The sequence below is a fragment of the Bombina bombina genome, chromosome 4 (assembly GCF_027579735.1).
Source record: "Bombina bombina isolate aBomBom1 chromosome 4, aBomBom1.pri, whole genome shotgun sequence".
NCBI lineage: Eukaryota > Metazoa > Chordata > Amphibia > Anura > Bombinatoridae > Bombina > Bombina bombina.
Window position 1 is genome coordinate 356178182 of NC_069502.1, and position 17249 is coordinate 356195430.

The 17249-nt window shown below is 36.6% G+C and overlaps 1 protein-coding gene across 1 annotated transcript in view; it reads right to left on the reverse strand.

Moving 5' to 3' along the window:
- BCHE (butyrylcholinesterase) overlaps positions 1-17249 on the reverse strand; it is a 582206-nt gene that overhangs the window by 544162 nt on the left and 20795 nt on the right. The gene's annotated exons all lie outside the window — the stretch shown is intronic.

The following is a 17249-nucleotide window of genomic DNA, read 5'->3' on the forward strand; positions in this document are numbered from 1 at the left end:
GTAGTAATCCCAAAAATCCAAATTAAAATAACGACATGTTACACACAAAAGGAGAGGAGAAAGGTTTAACACGTTTCGGCTTTGGCCCTACTCATAAACCCGAGAAGGCACAGGTGAGTGACATTTAAAAAGGATACACCCACTACGGTCATTGGTTGGTGTTGAACACACCCCTATTAACCTGTGAAAAACTGAATAAGTACAATTCTATTCTAAATGAGATAGATGATCTAATATAAGTAATGCAGGTATCGCTACACAGTTTAATAACATGATACAAAAATATATACAAATATATATATATATATGTACAATACAGATGCTTGATGCAGAAGGGTAACATATTAGACAGTTGATAGAAAAATAGGTAGGTATACTTCAAAATAAGCTGTAATACAAAACGTCAGATATCAATGCTGCACAATTGCAGTATGCATGTGTTAGGACATTATACTATAATACCAAAGCATTGTTTGACACTATTATATTCTATGAAACATATATAACAAATAAATAGATATATGATCAAAGCAATTGTGATGAAGAATTAATCATCTAGAACCTTTACCTATGAGTGGCACGAAAAAAGTGTACATTTTTTGGATATAACTCTAATGGGTGATTCTGTCGAACATAAAATTAACTCCAAGCTGTATAGAAAACCCATTTCAGGGAACACTATTCTGCAAAACAAAAGTGGACATCCATCCCATGTATTCAAAGAGATAGCAAAAAGTCAATTCTTGAGGGCTAGGAGAATATGCAGTAAGGACAGTGACTTTATTGAGGAAAGTAAAGGTATTAATCAAAGACTTAAAACAAGAGGTTATTCTCCCAAACTACTTGACCATCTAGCCAATAAGACACGTTTAGATGGAAGACACAGACCAAAAGACAAGACACTAAAGGTGGTAAACCACTGTCCTTTATTACACAATACTCATCAGATTTTTCCTTTGTCTGTAATATCGTCAATAAATATTTTTCTATCCTTTTAGGTGATACCCATTTAAAATCCACAGTAGAAAAAGGTTTCAAATGTATTTACTCCAAAAACCTTACTCTGGGCAACATTCTAGCCCCTAGTCAATTACCTCCTAAAGTAAAAAATACAGGTTCATGGTTACAAGTAAATGGCACTTATGAATGTGGGAACCACAGGTGTAAGGCCTGTGACTACATCACTGAGGGAAAATAGTTTTATTCATGTGACACCTCACAAAAGGATGTATAAAATGTTCTACCTCCTATGTTGTGTATCTCATTGAGTGCGTTGAACATTCTAAACAATATGTTGGCATGACTAGTAGAGAAGTCCGGACTCGCGTCCGGGAAAAACATCTTGGTTATATCAAATATGACAAACCATTTTCTGCACTTTCAAGGCACTTTCTAGAGGTACAGAACAAGTATACCAAATTCTTTAGATGGCAAGGCATCGAAACAATACGATTTCCCCCTAGGGGAGGTAACAAAGACCAACTAGCAAGACAGGTGTATTGGATCATGAAGCTTCATACCCAAATTCCATATGGCTTTAATTCGGAATTTGACATCATTACCATTGTAAATAAATGCTTCATGTTCCTGTACACTTCCATCTTGCCCTTTTGTATCCTTTTGATTCCTTGATTTTTGGATGTTTCATGTTTTTATGTTTTCAATTGTGTTATTTCAAAATCATTCATCTAAGCATGTGAATTAACAACATTCCTAAACATACTGGTATGTTTAGTCAGTATCATACCATTTAGATGAGCTTTTATATAATAATTTTTAATACTAATTTTCCATTTAATGGATTTTATATACTATTCCAATATGAACAGTTTACTAATGTTGTAACAATATTGTTATAGATGATTAATTCTTCATCACAATTGCTTTGATCATATATTTTTTTATTTGTTATATATGTATATATAGAATATAATAGTGTCAAACAATGTTTTGCTATTATAGTATACTGTCCTAGCATATGCATACTGCAATTGTGCAGCATTGATATATGGCGTTTTGTATTACAGCTTATTTTGAAGTATACCTACCTATTTTTCTATCAACTGTCTAATATGTTACCCTTCTGCATCAAACATCTGTGTTGCACATATATATATATATATATATATATATATTTGTATATATTTTTGTATCATGTTGTTAAACTGTGTAGCGATACCTCCATTACTTATATTAGATTATCTACCCCATTTAGAATAGAATTGTGTTTATTCAGTTTTTCACAGGTTAATAGGGGTGTGTTCAACACAAACCAATGACCATAGTGGGTTTATCCTTTTTAAATGACACTCACCTGTGCCTTCTCAGGTTTATGAGTAGGGCCAAAGCCGAAACGCGTAAAACCTTTCTCCTCTCCTTTTGTGCGTAACATATCGTTATTTTAATTTGACTGAAATAAAGCCGTTTTTTATATTTGGATTTTTGGTATTACTACTCTCTTTTTTTGTATGTTTTGTTTTATTATATTAAATATACACAATGGCCAGTTATTTACTAGCTGATAAAATCAGTTTCAACAGCTCCATAGATTAAACTTGACTCCATTAGCATATTAAGCATGTTATAAAAAAAAAATAAACACACACACATACACAAAAATCCATTGTTAAAGCAAAAACATAAGAACAAATGTAACAAAAGAAAAAATACCTTAATGTCACTTTAAACACTGAAGTGAAAAATACAAGATTAATCAACAACTATCTACAACTTATCTGGAAAGACTAGGGGTGGAAAACCTATTTTTTGAGAGAGTGACAAAATAAATAATATTCTCATCAAAAATCACTTGCATGCCCATGATATGATTTTGAAAGAAAAAAATAATATAATGGGACGATAAAGAAACACTGAAGCCATTTGTTCTTATAATACTAAAATATATATCTGCAGTTAAAGCTAAATACTGATATAGAGAATAAATTAAGCATTACAATTGCAGCAGCTAAAATCAAGGAGTATGTGGTAACCCAGAGGCTCAATACTAGCAAATCTATTTATACTGCCAACATGCCCACTCATACCATAGGTTCAACACTCCTGTCATAGACAAGCATTGTTAACAGGTATTATATTTCTCTCTCATATGGCTCCACTTATGAACCTGTGGGTGCAGCTTCAGAGTGAAAGTGTTTTAGGTTCATGTAAGTTGCTAGATACAACTGCTGCTACTTAACCTCTCCACCACCTCAAGAGTGGTGGCGTTAAATCATTGGAATCAGATCCTATCAGGATGTTTGACAAGCCCTGCTCTCATGTGATTGCCCACTGGGCGCAATGCTAGGTGAACACATTCCCGGGAGTGAACCTTGTCTACCTGGTATTTGTTAAATGGGGGTCATTGTATCATAATTATTTCTAAAATATGGAAATAATTTAATGTGCATTTGTTTTTATTCTCAAGCCTGTTAGCTATAATGAATCCTTTTTTGCTTTTATCTTTAAATGTTTATTACCCATAGTTCAGATTTGGAAATAGGTCTTTCTGAAATATTTGCATTCCCTGTATTTTAGGTACCTACGGTAAACATTATATGTAGAGAGCATAAATACTACTTTTGCTTCCTCCTAAAGACATAGCTAGATTTTGAAACTAGGAAATATGTCCGGGAATGTGTTTTGAGTTTCCCACAGGTTCTCTTTGTATTTAATGTGCATTCTAGTAGCATATTACTATGCCATACAATGAGGATTTTTTTTATATATATAACCACTTTATAATACCATACATACCATCTGCACTTTCTAGCTTTTCAAAAAATGAGGTTTGACATATGAGACCCATGAGCGGGTTTCCTTTGAATCAGGATACCTTCTATTCTTAAATTAATTCTCCATCTGTATGAGGCCCAAAAGTGGCCTCCTGAGTTCTTAAAAAGGTTTGAACTTTGATGGGCACACTATCCAAATGTTATGTATGAGAAGTGTCTTTTAATATCTATGTTTGATTGTTGTAAACATTCACTGTTGTACTGTACTTGATCTTTATTGTGGTACATTGCTTGTACGCCCAGTGAGCGGTCTCCTTTAAATTAGAATACCTTCTAATCTTAAAATCATTCTCTATCTGTATGAGGTCCAAGAGTGGCCTCCTAAATGACTAAGAAGGTTTATACTTCGACAGGCAAGCTATCCAAATCTTGATGTATATTAGAACTGTTTTTTAATATTTATGTTGGATATTTGTAAACATTTCCTGTTGTACTGTACCTGACCTTTATTGTGGTATATTCCTTTTATTCCATGTTATAACCTCAATTTAAAAAAAAAGAAAAAAAAAGAAAAAGAAGAAGAAGGCAACATGATTAGGACATTGTACTCAAAAATGTTCTCCCTTTTAATGTGTTACCAATCGTCCATTTACCTGCTGGGGTGTATTTAATTGTTTGCAAACTGCTCATTTGGCTTCATTTTGTTATTTGAAATAGCTGCTTGCCTGTAAAATGTCTTCCTACACTGAAATTATGAGTAACAAACTATCGGCTAGATTACGAGTCTTGTGTTAGCCTTAAAAAGCAGTATTGAGTGGTCCCAACGCTGCTTTTTAACGCCCGCTGGTATTACTGAGTCTGGCAGGTACAGGCTCACCACTCACTTTTTTTTTCCGCGACTCGAGCTTACCGCAAATCCCCTTACGTAAATTGCGTATCCTATGTTTTCAATGGGATTTGCCTAACGCCAGTATTACGAGTCTTTGAAGAAGTGAGCGGTAGACCCTCTCCTGTCAAGACTCCTACCGCATTTAAAAGTCAGTAGTTAAGAGTTTTATGGGCTAACGCTGTAACATAAAACTCTTAACTAAAGTGCTAAAAAGTACACTAACACCCATAAACTACCTATTAACCCCTAAACCGAGCCCCCCCCCCACATCGGAAACACTTAAATAAAGTTTTAAACCCCATCGCCGCCACTTTAATAAATATATTAATCCCTAAACCGCCGCACTCCCACCTCGCAAACACTAGTTACATTTTTATTAACTCCTAATCTGCCGTCCCTAATATCGACGACACCTACCTATATTTATTAACCCCTAATCTGCCGCCCCCAACGTCGCCGCTACTATATTAAATTTATTAACCCCTAAACGTAAGTCTATCCCTAAGTCTAACCCCCCCTAACTTAAATATAATTTAAATAAAACTAAATAAAATTACTATCATTAACTAAATTGTTCCTATTTAAAACTAAATACTTACTGATAAAATAAACTAATAGTTACATTGTAGCTAGCTTAGGATTTATTTTTATTTTACAGGCAACTTTGTATTTATTTTAACTAGGTAGAATAGTTATTAACTATTTAATAACTACCTAGCTAAAATAAATACAAAAGTACCTGTAAAATAAATCCTAACCTAAGTTACAATTACACCTAACACTACAATATAATTAAATTAATTTACTAAATTACCTACAATTACCTACAATTAAATAAAATAAAATAAAGTACAGAACCCCCCACTAAATTACAGAAAAAAATAAAATAATTACAAGAATTTTAAACTAATTACACCCAATCTAATCCCCCTAATAAAATAAAAAAGCCCCCCCAAATAATAAAAATCCCTACCCTATACTAAATTACAAATAGCCCTTAAAAGGGCTTTTTGTGGGGCATTGTCCCAAAGTAATCAGCTCTTTTACCTGTAAAAAAATACAATACACCCCAACATTAAAACCTACCACCCACACACCCAACCCTACTCTAAAACCCACCAATCCCCCCTTAATAAAACCTAACACTAAACCCTTGAAGATCACCCTACCGAGAGACGTCTTCACCCAGCCAAGATGGCGTCCCTTGAATTCCGATTGGCTGATAGGATTCTATCAGCCAATCTGAATTAAGGTAGGAAAAATCCTATTGGCTGATGCAATCAGCCAATAGGATTGAAGTTGTTCAATTGAAGTTGTTTGATCCACATAAAATATACGATCAGGTTGCGTTATATTAGACTCACAATCTTAGGAGCACTCCAGTTAGTGCAATGGGAGCAGTCTGGGATCTATAACAGTCACCCAGCAGACCGACCTCTTGGAGTATAGATGGATATTCTGTAATGAAAATATAAAAAGACACAAAGGTGCCTATATGGCCTAGTACAGTCTTAAACCAAGGAGCAGTAGTATGTGTAGTAAGAAATATACTCACAATAGGTGATGCATCTCCATTGATGCTATTCAGACAGGAAGGGATCAATACAGTCACCCAACAGACTATGGCAAGGCTTCCACAGGAGGCAATCAGCATAAGTCCAGTGGACCAATGTAGATCCAAATAATACACAATAGCAAGTGTTTATGGTAAAAAAGTTATAAACTTTACTAACAAAGATTAAAATCAAGCGACGCGTTTCTCAGCAGCTAGCTGTTTCATCAGGCTTATAAAATATGACTTAAACACTTGCTATATATGAACCACATTTCTATCAGTATGATTAGCAACACCTGTGAGAGGAGTGGCTAGAGGCAACTCCCTCATGGTTGAGCCTATAGGCATTCAATACAGGGAGTGCAGAATTATTAGGCAAGTTGGATTTTTGAGGATTAATTTTATTATTGAACAACAACCATGTTCTCAATGAACCCAAAAAACTCATTAATATCAAAGCTGAATAGTTTTGGAAGTAGTTTTTAGTTTGTTTTTAGTTATAGCTATTTTAGGGGGATATCTGTGTGTGCAGGTGACTATTACTGTGCATAATTATTAGGCAACTTAACAAAAAACAAATATATACCCATTTCAATTATTTATTTTTACCAGTGAAACCAATATAACATCTCAACATTCACAAATATACATTTGTGACATTCAAAAACAAAACAAAAACAAATAAGTGACCAATATAGCCACCTTTCTTTGCAAGGACACTCAAAAGCCTGCCATCCATGGATTCTGTCAGTGTTTTGATCTGTTCACCATCAACATTGCTTGCAGCAGCAACCACAGCCTCCCAGACACTGTTCAGAGAGGTGTACTGTTTTCCCTCCTTGTAAATCTCACATTTGATGATGGACCACAGGTTCTCAATGGGGTTCAGATCAGGTGAACAAGGAGGCCATGTCATTAGATTTTCTTCTTTTATACCCTTTCTTGCCAGCCATGCTGTGGAGTACTTGGACGCGTGTGATGGAGCATTGTCCTGCATGAAAATCATGTTTTTCTTGAAGGATGCAGACTTCTTCCTGTACCACTGCTTGAAGAAGGTGTCTTCCAGAAACTGGCAGTAGGACTGGGAGTTGAGCTTGACTCTATCCTCAACCCGAAAAGGCCCCAAAAGCTCATCAGTAGCGTTCCCTACTGGTCATTGCGCATGTGTGTGGTGTCATCCGTCAAACGCTATGACGGATGACACCACACACATGCGCAATGAGCAGTAGGGAACACTAGCATGTATGAAAATACGCCATTACTCAGACAACTTAGACATCGATATATAGACTTTAATCAAGTAAGTATAGGAAAAGATGAAGGGTTATGAAAGACATCTAGTCCTCAGTTTTATTCCACCAATAGGGATTTTTGGTTTAAACTCTTTTAAATACATTGCACAACTGATAAAAAACAACTGTCACACTATTTGGAGATATCAAACAATGGCCTCTGTATAATGAATATCCATAGGATATCAACTGTGAGAAATATAAACTTACATGGTGAATATGTACTAATATTCAAGTTTGTTTTGAATTATGTTTGCCATTTTAATAGATTGAATGCTGATAGATTTAATCATGATGTATTAACATTTAAGTTTGTTTTGAATTATGTCTGCAAATTATATATATTGAATGCCTATAGGCTCAACCATGAGGGAGTTGCCTCTAGCCACTCCTCTCACAGGTGTTGCTAATCATACTGATAGAAATGTGGTTCATATATAGCAAGTGTTTAAGTCATATTTTATAAGCCTGATGAAACAGCTAGCTGCTGAGAAACGCGTCGCTTGATTTTAATCTTTGTTAGTAAAGTTTATAACTTTTTTACCATAAACACTTGCTGCTGTGTATTATTTGGATCTACATTGGTCCACTGGACTTATGCTGATTGCCTCCTGTGGAAGCCTTGCCATAGTCTGTTGGGTGACTGTATTGATCCCTTCCTGTCTGAATAGCATCAATGGAGATGCATCACCTATTGTGAGTATATTTCTTACTACACATACTACTGCTCCTTGGTTTAAGACTGTACTAGGCCATATAGGCACCTTTGTGTCTTTTTATATTTTCATCACAGAATATCCATCTATACTCCAAGAAGTCGGTCTGCTGGGTGACTGTTATAGATCCCAGACTGCTCCCATTGCACTAACTGGAATGCTCCTAAGATTGTGAGTCTAATATAACGCAACCTGATCATATATTTTATGTGGATCAAACAATATTGGGCCATGTGGTGTATCTGTCTCTTTTCTCGTTTATAACTTAGGTTAGGGTTTATTTTACAGGTAAATTTGTACTTATTTTAACTAGGAAGTTATTAAATAGTTAATAACTATTTAATAACTATTGTACCTAGTTAAAATAAATACAAAGTTGCCTGTAAAATAAAAATAAACCTTAAGCTAGATACAATGTAACTATTAGTTATATTGTAGCTAGCTTAGGGTTTATTTTATAGGTAAGTATTTAGTTTTAAATAGGAATAATTTATTTAATTGTAGTAATTTTATTTAGATTATTTTAAATTATATTTAAGTTAGGTGGGGTTAGGGTTAGACTTAGATTTAGGGGTTAATAACTTTATTATAGTGGCGGTGACGTTGGCGGCGGCAGATTAGGGGTTAATAGGTGTAGTTAGGTGGCGGCGACATTGGGAGCGGCAGAGTAGGGGTTAATAAATAAAAAGTAGGTGTCGGCGATGTTGAGGCAGCAGATTAGGGCTTCATTGGGATAATTTAGGTGGCGGCGGTGTCCAGAGCGGCAGATTAGGGGTTAATAATATGATGCAGGTGTCGGCGATGTCGGGGGCAGCAGATTAGGGGTTAATAAGTGTAAGGTTAGGGGTGTTTAGACTCTGGGTTCAGGTTAGGGTGTTAGGTGTAGACATGACTTTTGTTTCCCCATAGGAATCAATGGGGCTGCGTTAGGAATCAATGGGGCTGCTTTAGAAGCTGAACGCTGCTTTTTTGCAGGTGTTAGGTTTTTTTCAGCTGATTCTGCCCCATTGATTCCTATTGGGAAATCGTGCACAAGCACGTTTTGCCAGCTCACCGCTACCGTAAGCAACGCTGGTATTGAGGTGAGATGTGGAGCTAAATTTTGCTCTACTCTCACTTTTTTTGCGGCTAACGTCGGGTTTAAGAAAACCTGTAATACCAGTGTTGTCTTAAGTGAGTGGTGAGAAAAAACTGCTCGTTAGCAACGCACCCCTGTTACCGCAAAACTTGTAATCTCAGTGATTGTCTCTTTAGAAAATCTATGTAAACAGGAGACAATAGTGCTAATTAATCTTCCAGTGGGGGAAGGAGAGATATTTTGTATCTGAAATAGCTGTTTGTGCTCATTAAACCCCCCAGTCATAGTTAGCATTTAATACCTAACTATTAGGCTGTGTATTTAGACATAGATAACAGCATCAGGATTGTTTTACCTGTAGGTTCAGTCCATTTTTGTTGGCATTCTTTTAGAATAGCAGGTGATGGTTTAATAAGCAAAATCAGCTATTTCAGATAAAAATAAACACAAAGGAACACTTTTCCATACATTTAATATTCTGCAGTAAGTTTAACAAGTCATTCGGAACACATTAAGTGGAATCAAATGTTATAGTACAGTGTCCGTTTAAGCAAAACAAAATATAGAGCATATGAAAATAATTCTGATTAATAGCAAACATAACAAATATGTATAATTCAAATTCTTTATAAAGAAATAAATATTTTCTGTACTTGTAATTTATGTGAGTCTCTTAAGGTTTTACTAGCAATTACATTCTAATTATGCTCTACGCTATAATTATAAAAAGTATTTAGCAGCTTTTTCTACAACATAAATATTCTGTATAATTTATGAAAATAATATTTAAAATTCTATGTACTGTTTATAGCCAAACATTTATAAACTCTTATTATATCTCTTGTATAAAAGGGAAACATTTCTTCGATGTTTTATATTTGCTAATACCAATTTCAAATCACATTCAACTAGATTACGAGTTTTGAGCGATATAGGGATTTTAACGACCACCACAAAAGCGGCATTATTTCACCTCCCTATAGCGCTGGTATTACGAGTTTTAAAAAAGCAGGCTTGTGCGGGCAAAATGGTTGCGTTGAGCTCCATTCCGCTCGTGCACAATTTCAATGGGGAGAGCCGGCAAAAAAAAAGCCTAACACCTGCCATCATGGAATGAAAAGGTCCGTAACGCAGCCCCATTGATGTCTATAGGGAAATAAAAAGTTACGTTTAAACCTAACATCCTAACATAAACCCTGAGTCTAAACACCCCTAATCTGCTGCCCCTGACATCGCTGCCACCTACATAATGCTATTAGCCCCTAATCTGCCGCCCCCGATATCACTGCAATCTACATACAGTTATTAACCCCTAATCTGCTACCCCGAACATCGCTGCCACCTACATAATGTTATTAACCCCTATTCTGCTGCCCCCAATATCGCCAACACCTACATACAGTTATTAACCCCTAATCTGCCACCCCCAACATCGCTGCCTAATACATAAAACTATTAACCCCTAATCTGCTGCTCCCGATGTCACCGCCACTTTACTAAAGTTATTAACCTCTAAACCTCTGGCCTCCCACATCGTTACCACTAAATAAATTCATTAAATCCTAAACCTAACCCTAAAATTACCCTAACCCTGACGTTACCCTAAGCCTAGCACCCCCTAACTTTAACATAATTAAAATACAGCTAAACTAAAGTAAAAATTATTAACTAAATAATAACTATAATTAACCTCCCCATTGCCCTGAAAAGGGCATTCGTATGGGCAATGCCCTTAAAAGGGCATTTAGCTCTTTTACATGCCCATACCCTAAACTAAAAATAAAACCTACCCAAAAATCCCTTAAAAAAACACTAACTACCGACGATCCACTTACAGTTCTTGAAGTCCTGCTTGAAGGATCCATCCAGCTGGCGAAGTCCTCATCCAGGCGACAAGAAGTCTTCATCCGGACGGCCTCTTTGATCTTCATCCAGTTGGCGAAGTCCTCATCCAGACGGCATCTTCTATCTCCATCCATCACAGAGTGGGTCCATCCTGAAGACATCTAGCGTGGAGCATCTTACGGTCTCCGCCGTACACTGGAACTTCAATGCAAATTATGTCATCCAAGATGGCGTCTCTTGCATTCCTATTGCCTGAAAGATTTAAATCAGCCAATAGGATTATAGCTGCTAAAATCCTATTGGCTGTTCCAATCAGCCAATAGGATTATAGCTGCTAAAATCCTATTGGCTGTTCCAATCAGCCAATAAGATTGAGCTCTCATCCTATTGGCTAATTGGAACAGCCAATAGGATTTTAGCAGCTCTAAATTTCATAAACATGATTTTTGAATCAAGGTCTATAAGTGCTTGTTTTAACCTTGATTAAGCACCTATTTTACTTCAGCCTTAAGGGGTGCTGGTTTCTAGAATATTTGCTATAGCTTAACCATTTCAGGAAGAATGTAGGTCTCTTACCATTACTCTGGATCTGTTAATCTTTGTGTAGTGTCCTCTAAGGAGCCGATTATTTAAAACTCGTTCAATCAAACGTGGTTTTTCATGCCAACCTTTGCAGGGGCTGCCTTGGTGGAATTATCTTAAAAAAGTATTTTAAGATTTTTAATTGAGATTTACTATTTATTTACGCCTAGATTTAGAGTTCTGCGTTAGCCGTAAAAACCAGCGTTAGGGGCTCCTAACGCTGGTTTTGTCATATCGCTGGTATTTAGAGTCTTGTAGGTAAGGGTCTAACGCTCACTTTCCAGCCGCGATTTTTCCATACCGCAGATCCCCTTACGTCAATTGTGTATCCTATCTTTTCAATGGGATCTTTCTAATGCCGGTATTTAGAGTCTTGGCTGAAGTGAGCGTTAGAACTCTAACGACAAGACTCCAGCCGTAGAGAAAAGCCAGGAGATAAGAGCTTTCTGGGTTAACGCCGGTTCATAAAGCTCTTAACTACTGTGCTCTAAAGTACACTAACACCCATAAACTACCTATGTACCCCTAAACCGAGGCCCCCCCACATCGCCGCCACTCTATTAAATTTTTTAACCCCTAATCTGCCGACCACACACTGCCGCCACCTACATTATCCCTATGTACCCCTAATCTGCTGCCCCTAACACCGCCGACACCTATATTATATTTATTACCCCCTAATCTGCCCCCCCCAAATGTCGCCGCTACCTACCTACACTTCTTAACCCATAATCTGCCGACCGGACCTCAGGGCTATAATTGATGTATTAACCCCTAAAGCTAAGTCTAACCCTAACCCTAACACCCACCTAAGTTAAATATAATTTTTATCTAACGAAATAAAATAAATCATATTAAATAAATTATTCCAATTTAAAGCTAAATACTTACCTGTAAAATAAACCCTAATATAGCTACAATATAGATAATAATTATATTGTAGCCATTTTAGGATTTATATTTATTTTACAGGCAACTTTGTATTTATTTTAACTAGGTACAATAGCTATTAAATAGTTAATAACTATTTAATAGCTACCTAGTTAAAATAAATACAAAATTACCTGTAAAATAAATCCTAACCTAAGTTACAATTAAACCTAACACTACACTATCAATAAATTAATTAAATAACCTACCTACAATTATCTACAATTAAATCAACTAAACTAAATTACAAAAAAAACAAACACTAAATTACAAAAAAAACAAACATTAAATTACAAAAAATAAAAAAAGCTTACAAAAATTTTAAACTAATTACACCTACTCTAAGCCCCCTAAAAAAATAACAAAGCCCCCAAAATAAAAAATGCCCTACCCTATTCTAAAATAAATGTTTTACAGCTCTTTTACCTTACCAGCCCTTAAAAGGGCCTTTTGCGGGGCATAACCCAAAGAATTCTGCTCTTTTGCCTGTAAAAAAAACATGCAATACCCCCCCAACATTACAACCCACCACCCACATACCACTAATCTAACCCAAACCCCCCTTAAATAAACCTAACACTAAGCCCCTGAAGATCTCCCTACCTTGTCTTCACCACGCCGGGTATCACCCATCCTTCCAGAAGAGGGTCCGAAGTCTTCATCCAATCCGGGCGATGTCTTCATCCAAGCAGGGGCTGAAGAGGTCCATCATCCGGCTGAAGTCTTCATCCAAGCGGGGGCTGAAGAGGTCCATCATCCGGCTGAAGTCTTCTATCAAGCGGCATCTTCAATCTTCTTTCTTCCGGCTCCATCTTCATCCCGCCGACGCAGAACATCCTTCATCCACGACGAACTCCCGACGAATGAAGGTTCCTTTAAGGGACATCATCCAAGATGGCGTCCCTCGAATTCCGATTGGCTGATAGGATTCTATCAGCCAATCGGAATTAAGGTAGGAAAATTCTGATTGGCTTATTGAATCAGCCAATCAGATTCAAGTTAAATCCGATTGGCTGATTGGATCAGCCAATCAGATTGAGCTTGCATTCTATTGGCTGTTCCGATCAGAATTGAATTGAAGATGCTGCTTGATAGAAGACTTCAGCCGGATGATGGACCTCTTCAGCCCCTGCTTGGATGAAGACTTCAGCCGGATGATGGACCTCTTCAGCCCCCGCTTGGATGAAGACATCGCCCGGATTGGATGAAGACTTTGGACCCTCTTCTGGACGGATCGGTGATACCCGGCGTGGTGAAGACAAGGTAGGGAGATCTTCAGGGGCTTAGTGTTAGGTTTATTTAAGGGGGGTTTGGGTTAGATTAGGGGTATGTGGGTGGTGGGTTGTAATGTTGGGGGGGTATTGTATGTTTTTTTTTTACAGGCAAAAGAGCAGAATTCTTTGGGGCATGCCCCGCAAAAGGCCCTTTTAAGGGCTGGTAAGGTAAAAGAGCTTTTCAATTTTTATTTTAGAATAGGGTAGGGCATTTTTTTATTTTGGGGGCTTTGTTATTTTATTAGGGGGCTTAGAGTAGGTGTAATTAGCTTAAAATTGTTGTAATATTTTTATAATGTTTGTAAATATTTTTTTTTTTTTTTGTAACTTAGTTCTTTTTTTATTTTTTGTACTTTAGTTAGTGTATTTATTTGTATTTATTTGTAGGTATTTTTATTTAATTTATGTATTGATAGTGTAGTGTTTAATTGTAACTTTGGTTAGGATTTATTTTACAGGTAATTTTGTAATTATTTTAACTAGGTAGCTATTAAATAGTTCTTAACTATTTAATAGCTATTGTACCTGGTTAAAATAAATACAAAGTTGCCTGTAAAATAAATATAAATCCTAAAATAGCTACAATATAATAATTATTTATATTGTAGCTATATTAGGGTTTATTTTACAGGTAAGTATTTAGCTTTAAATAGGAATAATTTATTTAATAAGATTTATTTTATTTCGTTAGATAAAAATTATATTTAACTTAGCTTTAGGGGTTAATACATTTATTAGAGTAGCGATGAGGTCCGGTCGGCAGATTAGGGGTTAATAAGTGTAGGTAGGTACCGGCGACATTGGGGGGGGGGGCAGATTAGGGGGTAATAAATATAATATAGGGGTTGGCGGGGGTTAGGGGCAGCAGATTAGGGGTTCATAGGGATAACATAGGTTGCGGCGGTGTACGGAGCAGCAGATTAGGGGTTAATAATAAATGCAGGGGTCAGCGATAGCGGGGGCGGCAGATTAGGGGTTAATAAGTGTAAGGCTAGGGGTGTTTAGACTCGGGGTACATATTAGGGTGTTAGGTGCAGACTTAGGAAGTGTTTCCCCATAGGAAACAATGGGGCTGCGTTAGGAGCTGAACGCTGCTTTTTTGCAAGTGTTAGGTTTTTTTTCAGCTCAAACTGCCCCATTGTTTCCTATGGGGATATCGTGCACGAGCACGTTTTTGAAGCTGGCCGCATCCGTAAGCACCGCTGGTATTGAGAGTTGCAGTGGCGGTAAATTATGCTCTATGCTCCCTTTTTGGAGCCTAACGCAGCCCTTCTGTGAACTCTAAATACCAGCGGTATTTAAAAGGTGCGGCGGGAAAAAAGCACGCATAGATAACGCACCCCTTTGGCCGCAGAACTCTAAATCTAGCCGTTAATTAATAAAAACCACATTATTTAAATAGGTGTATTAACCGTTATAAGGGAATATTATGCAGACCCTTTAAAATAACATTTTAAGATGCAAAAGAGGAAGAAGAAAGTAGGAACGCAATCAGTTACTACACACAAGACAGGGATTTCAGCACAGACATTTTAAGTTTATTAGTGTATATAACCACCAACCCTGGTGGTAGATACTGTGCCTATCAAATCATGCATATACATAGTTAGAAAAAAAATCTCCAATTATAATATGGACAAATGAACTATAATTAATATAAACTGCATTCAGGAGTGGGGAGTTTTGACCCCCTAAAAAAGAAGAAGAAAATAAACAAGGCAACACCTCTACTAGAGGGTGGCTTTGCAACCTGGTTGAAAAATGGCCACCATAATGAGGATCTATGCCTGTGTAACTTAAAGGCTCCAACACCAACAATAAATCACAAACAGAGTAACTTTTTAATAATTTTTAATATTTGTGTAGGATCTATGATCACCCCCAGTTAAATCAAGTTGCCACCAGAACAAGGTTGGATACTGTAAACAATATTTAGAGAAGCATGTATTAGTTTATGCGTACATGGCACATTGTACCATGTTGTTCTCAAGAGAGCATCTGTGGAGACTTAGTAGTCCATCATGTGACACGAGAAAGCTCAGCGTGTTAAGTTGTAGTTTTCCACTGTAAATAGGTGTATATATAATTACCACCTTGAGTCCTCCACAGTTACAGCCGTGCTCCTGGGAATGTATTCAGTAGAGGGGATGTCCATGATTTATCTGGTAGCTGTTGTAAGTATCCAACTTCTTTAGCAAACTTCTTTAGCAAACTTCTAATAGCCTGCAAAATTGTGAAAACTTCTGTAAAGCTGAAGCCAACCGTTTAGGAAAGGGACGGAGTCACCCACTCTGATTGCGTCACTGCCGACATGCGTTTCACCCTCCACGTGACTACAAACAATGTCAGGGCACACATACTCAGGGCAAACGTTCATTGGAAGAGCGGCATACCTGCTTATTTAAAGGCCATTACGGAGCTTGATTTGCTCTTCATTATTGCACACGTCTAATTAGGAAGTCTCCAGGACACACCCCTGTCTTAGGATAGGTGAAAGTTTTTGACAATAATAGTAATGCACTCTAACATAGAAAAAACCTCTGTGAAGATGAGGAAAACATTTTTTTGTTAAAACAAGACTTAGTGAAGTGAATTAAATCACAATTTAAATCGTTACTTTCTTAGGTTTATAAGAAAAAACTCAATAAATTAAAAACAGTTCATTGTCATTATTAAAAATCACAATAATATTTTGGTTTCAAAAGATTACTGTATTGACAGTCCCTGGCTGCTCCAGCCATAACACTATGATAGCAGATAAGCAAAGGGACAAAGTTCTTTTGTTAAGTTATATTTTTAATTTTTAAGATTCAAAGAAATGTTGCAAACTCAAACTTTTTATTGAGCCCATTTGGAACTACAGTGTTCAATTTATGCATCCAGACAGTCCCTTTCTTTAAGAAGGATATTATCTATGTTTCCTCCTCTTCCAAAAATTGAGCAAGACTCTATTCCTACTACCTTGGTAATTTGGGGAGCAATTGTGGTGTCTTGCAAAGTGCAAAGCTATACCACTATTTATCTCACCATCCTTTGCATTTTTAATATCATCTCAGTGTTCAGTCACTCTATCGTTTAGCATCCTTCTGATTTTTCCTACATAGAATACCAGACAGCTGCAGGAAAGGAGATAAATAACATTTTCAATTTTTCCGTATATAAACTGCTTTATTGAATAGGTGAGGCAGCCTGTTGAAAGTTTTTTGGTTTGAACTATATATTGACAAAGGACACAATGTCCATAAAAACAGCCTTTAATTTTTCTATTTTCCCCTAGCCAATCTTTCTCATTAGTGGTCTTCATGAAATGGCTTCTTACTAATTTGTCTTTGAGATTCGGGACTCTCCTAGCAACCA